The sequence below is a fragment of the Arvicanthis niloticus genome, chromosome 4, assembly GCF_011762505.2.
Source record: "Arvicanthis niloticus isolate mArvNil1 chromosome 4, mArvNil1.pat.X, whole genome shotgun sequence".
NCBI classification, from domain to species: Eukaryota; Metazoa; Chordata; class Mammalia; order Rodentia; family Muridae; genus Arvicanthis; species Arvicanthis niloticus.
The window spans coordinates 20,024,604-20,030,603 of record NC_047661.1 but is presented as its reverse complement, the minus strand read 5'-3'; the positions used below and the strand labels follow the sequence as shown (position 1 = coordinate 20,030,603).

Below are 6,000 nucleotides of genomic sequence, written 5' to 3'. Positions count from 1 at the left end.
GAAATAATAAAATTAGGGGGGAAAAACCCAAGACTTGTTATTACATACTTTATCTTGTAAGAAACAACTTCACAAAAATAATATGTACATTAAAGACAACATTCAGGGCTGGAGAGGCGGCTCAGCCAATTAGGACCACTGGCCACTCTTTCAGAGGACCCAGGTACAATTCCCAATAACCACACAGCAGCTTACACCTGTCTGTAACTTAAGTCCCAGGAAATCCAATGCTCTCTTCTGACTTCCATGGGTACCGGGCATGCACATGGTACACAGACATATGTGTAGATAAAATACCTAGACACATAAAAATTAAAATAAAAAAATCTAGAAATACTTTACACATGACAGAAAATACATAGAGGAAAAATGTACTTTATTTTAGAACAATAAATACTGAAACTTTAAAAACCTTCAGATGTTCTTTCATGTTAATGCCAAATACAACCTTGTTATAAAGTTCCAGACTAGAAAACACTCACGCAGTTTCAATTCTTCATAGCAAATTCAGACACATTAGAAAAACTGCCACTTGACTTTTGGTCACAGGTCATAACACAAAGTTCCTTAAAATAGTTCCTGGGTGCAATATAAAATTAAATAAAAATCAATATATATATTTTTTAAGCTTAGAGGGCTAAGAATGACAGTCCCTGGTTTTGAGTCTCGGCCTTCTACACAACATTGGCAATGGCAAACCAAGTAGAGAGGTGAACAATTAATTCTGTGAAATGAAACCACAGATTTTCAATGTTGTGGCTGCACTGATCCACCTTACCTTTCTCATCTACCTCATCTGAGGAATCAGCAAGACCTCTTCCCCCTCCACCTCTTGGGTGCATGATGTGTGCCTGCTCCTTTGTGCTGGTATTTAGGGACATCCTTTGCACACACACAGACACACACACACAGACACACACAGACACAGACACACACACACACACACACACACACACACCATCAAGCAGTGGGAAAGGGAGGGTTACCAGGCATTTAAAGAAGCATCAGCTGTATAATAAAACAATGTCTTTGGTCTCAATATCATTTCTCTGCTGGAAATGACAGCACCTTTGCTCTCAGCTCAAGGCCACCATCCACTGCTATATCAGGAGTTCAAGGCCAGCTTTGAATATAGGAGAGCCTGATTCACAAAGAGGTAAACTTACATCATTTCATATTGATTCTGAGCCTCCCTCAAAAGATAGATTATAGAAATGTAACAACTGCCACACCAAAAGTGACACAGATGTGACAGGTGAGATGATCTTGAAGGTGCTCTCTGCTGTGACTGATTTTCACTGTTTTATAATCACCACTGGCTTCCTGGAACAGAATGCACATAAATCTGCATATTCACTAAGTCGTGTTCTTTGTCTGTCTGTCTGTCTCACCCCCCACCCCCCACCCCCGTGTGTGTGTGTGTGTGTGTGTGTGTGTGTGTGTGTGTGTGTGTGTGTGTTTTAAAAACAGAGTCTGTACTCTGTAGTCTGTACTCTTGAGTGTTCTGGAATTCAATATGTAGACCTGGATACCTTGAACCAGCTGCCGGCATCTACTTTTCAAGTGCTGGGATTAAAGGCATGAACCACCACATCTGGCTAAATCATCTGTTTTTGTTTGTTTTGTTTTTCAAGACAGGGTTTCTCTGTGTAGCCTTGGCTGTCCTGGAACTCACTCTGTAGACTAGGCTGGCCACGAACTCAGAAATCCGCCTGCCTCTGCCTCCCAAGTGCTGGGGTCAAAAGTCACCATCATGCCCAAATGGTTATTTGTTTTCTTTGAAAAAGAGTCTCCAGTGGCCCAGGCTGACCTCAGTCTTGAGATTCTCCTGTCTGATCCTTTCTAGGGCTGGGACTACAGGCATGTATCACTAATTAATTGATCTTAACTTTTAAAGGAAATAAAATATAAATCAGGAATTATTTCTCTCTGTCTCTGTCTGTCTCTGTTCCCCCCCACTCCCCCCACACACTTTGTTCAGAATGGCCACAGAAGGACAGAGCTCCAGCTGACCTTGCTGTGTTACCAAATACATGTTGCCAAGATCGTCCACAGAGAGAATGTGGTTCTCCACTGTGTGAGTCACTAAAACCGTGGTGCCACCCATTGTCTGAGATGAACTCACATGGTCCTTCCAGCGCTGGGGACCTCCTGGCAAGCTTCTTACAGAGCCCAGGGATGACAAAACAGGAGGACCCAGCAAATGGAAAATGAGGTCATTCTTAGTTTCTTAGCAAGAGATGTCTGAACTCTCAGACCAAAGCAACCAGCCAGATTCTCTTAAATGGATCTTGAGGAGAATGTAATTTCTAGGTTTGATCTGAAAAAGAAAAAAAAAAGATAAAAGATAAAAGATAAGTGTCTTATTCCCAAGACCCTCCAATTAGCTTCTTCAGCTGTCAGACCCCTCACTCCCCAGTTTTCAGTTTTCTTCCTCTTTTTTTTCTTTGGTGACCTTGAATTTCAGAATCTCCTGCTGTCACCTCTCAAGTGCTGGTTTATGCTGTGCTGGAGATCTGGCCCAGAGCTTCTTGCACTCTAGAAAAGCATTTTACCAACTGTTTACCTCATGTTTCATTTTGTGCATAAAGATTTATGCAATGATACGGAAATTTTATTTAGCAACTCATTAAGCTGAATGTTCTCTGATGGTGAAGATCTACAAGCGTGTTGTGGTGTGCAGTACACACGAAAACCTACAGATAAATTTACAGTAGCAAAGTCTGAACTCCAGAGGCCCCAATAGCTGGAATCCACTGTTAGATCTAGCTTGGCCTTCCAGGCCTGCTGAGACCCCTTACAGAACAGGGAACATCAACTAGCAATGTCAGCTGGAGTCCTTCAGGTACCAAATGCAAAACAACTTACCTTACTCTTCCTGGAACAACCTGAGCAGAGACTCCATGAACCCAGCTGTAAAGAAACAAACTCCCCAGCCTTAAGAAGCTTCACAAAAATTCCCAGGAAGTGTATTATATGGAATACAGTGAGGTCATGTTGCTGATATTATTTCTCTAATTTCCTTCCTTGACTTGTTATGGCCAATAACACTGACCTATGAATTTTAATTGATGTTAAACAGAAGGGTTGCCAGCCTTCAGTCTATCTCCCCTACCAGTGGCAAGACAGCCCAGATAGCCTGGAGCTATATGACCCAGGATGGCTGACCGTCTGTCCAAACCCGACTTCACAGTGCTGCTTTAATGCTGCTCCATTTGATTCCAGCTTTGCTGTCTGTCTTCAGGACCCAAGAACTTTGAAAAGAGAGTTGAAAGAATCCTCTCCTTCCTACCACTGGCTGCCACCTGTGGCTGCTTTCAGATGTGACACTTCACTCAGTCTCTGCGGAGAGGCCCCATATTTCTCTTACTCATTACTTTTTGGAAGAATTTCTTCTCTCTCTCTCTCTCTCTCTCTCTCTCTCTCTCTCTCTCTCTCGTCTAATTTTTGGTTAGATCATAATTTAATTCTGAAAAATTTCCAGGGGGCCCCCAGAGAAGAAATGGGCTAGGGAAAAGATGACTGACTGTTCCTTATTTCTTTCCCTTCTCCTTCTTCCTCTGCTTTTTCTTTTGCTAGGGTCTGATGTACACCAGGCTGGCCTGGGACTCACTTTGCAGATGAGAATGAACTTTAGTGACTGAGTCTCCTGCCTCTCATCCTCAGTGCTGAGTTTACAGGTGTACACCACTATGCCTGGTGGGGCTGGGGTTGTAGCTGAGTTGCTGGAAGGCTTGCCTAGCTAGCATGTAGTGGTCCGGCTTCAATCCTTTACTGCATAAACTACGCATGGTGACACATGCCTGTATCCCAGTACTCAGGAGGTGAGGGCAGGAGGATCAGAAGGCCAAGGCTATTCTCAGCTATACAGTGAGTTCTAGGCTAACTTGGACTACAAAAGTCCCATCTTAAAATTCAACGGAAACAAGAAGCTGAGTCCAGAGCTGAACAGAGAGAAGAATGTGGGCAAAGCTTGTGGAAGTAAGGAGTGGGAACATCCTTTCTGGCCATGTTCCTGATCAGGGGTGAAGCCAGTGGAGAAAAGAGCTGATGGCCTGACCCACATCCTGTCTTTGGAGATGATCTCTCTGCTCCTCTTGACATATCCATCCATGGCCCCTGATCTTTGACGGGGCTTAGCATGGGCAACTTAACCGGTCTGTTTCAAAACACCAACACTTGCAAAGGCCTCCCTGTGGCCTCCTTCCTAGGCCTTTGGGAAATTGTTAGAGATGGGATGTCTTCTGTTATAATACATTGATACCATCCATCACATACATGCATCACATTAGCTACTGCTCAGACTCCGACCCTATGCCTTCCCACTTACCCCTTCCTGGTGTCCTTCCTCCTTCAGCTAAATAGTTCTTCCTTTTGCTTTCAAGTAATGTAAAACTAGATTCCACACCAGGGAAAACTTGTCAGTTTGTCTTTTTTTTTTTTTTCTCTCTCTCTCTCTCTCTCCCTAGTACCTTTTCAGGTTCGTGTCTAAAAATAGAATTATTGGGCCAACAAGATAGTTCAGTGGAAGAAGGCAACTGCTGCAAAGCCTTACACCTTGAGTTCAATCCCTGCGACCTCCATAGTGTAAGGAGGACATCTCCTGACCTCCATGTTCACACATTCATGTAAATAAACAGAAATCTTGATATTGTAATTAAGACAAGATTTCATATACTCCAGGCTGTTCTCTTAATCACTATGGTGCTGAGGATGGAACCAATGCTCCTCCTGCCTCCACCTTCTGAGTGCTGAGATTATATGTGTGGGCCACCATAGCAGTTTATGATATTCAGGGGTTGGAGCCCGTGGAGTCCTGAAGCTAGGTAGATACTCCACACTTGCATTACATGTAAGCCTTTGACTACTAGTTTGTCTATTGTTTGTTCTGGCACTAGAGATTGAAGCTAGGGTCTCTTACACAGCTGGTGAACACTCTCTAAATGGAACTCTATGGATGTTAAATGTTGATGATTGTCAAACAAGATGGGTGAGGCCAGCAAATGGTCCATCTGTCCAATCTACCTGCTCCCAAGGCACTCTTGGCCACCATATACATCCCCAGTACAAAACGAGGGGCATAGGCAGGTGAGGATAGCAAGACTGGGATCCTGGTTCTGGACACACAATAGTCACCACATCTACAAATAGAGAAGAACCCAAACAAATCAGACCTTAATGATTCTCCCTCCCAGTTTGTTCAAGAACATTGTAGGGAGACACTTTAGTGTCTGAGTCTCCTGCCGCCTTAATCCCCAGTGCTGAGTTTACAGGAGTGCGCCACTATGCTCGGAGGGGCTGGGTTGTAGCCGAGTTGGCGGAAGGCTTGCCTAACATATAAAGGTTCCAGTTCAATCCTTTACTGCATAGATTAGGTATGGTGCACATGCCTGTATCCTAGCACTCAGGGAGGACCTAGAATTACCCAGGTGATGGGCGAGTGGAAGTTAGATATCCCCACCACCCCCGGCCCCTTGCCAAACATGCACACAAAACCACAAGCATAGATATACATACTTAGACACATACATACATCTATACCTCACCACCCAAGCATAGCCCAACCACAGAGCTGATGGGACTGTGAAAGGCTCTGGAGAAAGGAGTGTCACAGGAGGAGCCAGATCGTGAGAACTCACGTGATCTATACGGAGCTATGATGAAATGGCTCGTGTGCTCAGTCTCCTTCAGCTAGCCCCTTACGGTATCTAGTTTTAATCCCAAAATACAAGTGCCAGAGAGTGAGATGTCAAGAAAAGTTACTGCTGGCAATGAATCAGACTGACACATGGCAGGTGATGTGGCCGCAGCAAGCTAGATAGATGGCTTTCAGCGACAAATAAGCAGATCTGAATGATGAGATGGGGCAAGGTGCAGACCCTGGCCCAGGCTGCAGTTTTCCAGTTGTGCTCCTAGCAGCACAGACCATGGGGTACCTGCGAGCTCTCCAGCTGCCCCCACCAGGGCTGCTCTTGGCCCCACCTGCATCTGAGCCTCTGA

The 6,000-nt window shown here is 44.6% G+C and overlaps 1 long non-coding RNA gene across 4 annotated transcripts in view; it reads right to left on the bottom strand.

Annotated features, from left to right (window-relative positions):
- Positions 1–355: 355 nt before the first annotated feature.
- LOC117707754 (uncharacterized) overlaps positions 356–6,000 on the bottom strand; it is a 464,176-nt gene continuing 458,531 nt past the window's right edge. For all 4 annotated transcript variants that reach the window (XR_013109764.1, XR_013109765.1, XR_013109763.1 and 1 more), the window contains one exon: positions 356–2,320. This is a non-coding gene — a long non-coding RNA (uncharacterized LOC117707754). The remainder of the gene's footprint in view (positions 2,321–6,000) is intronic.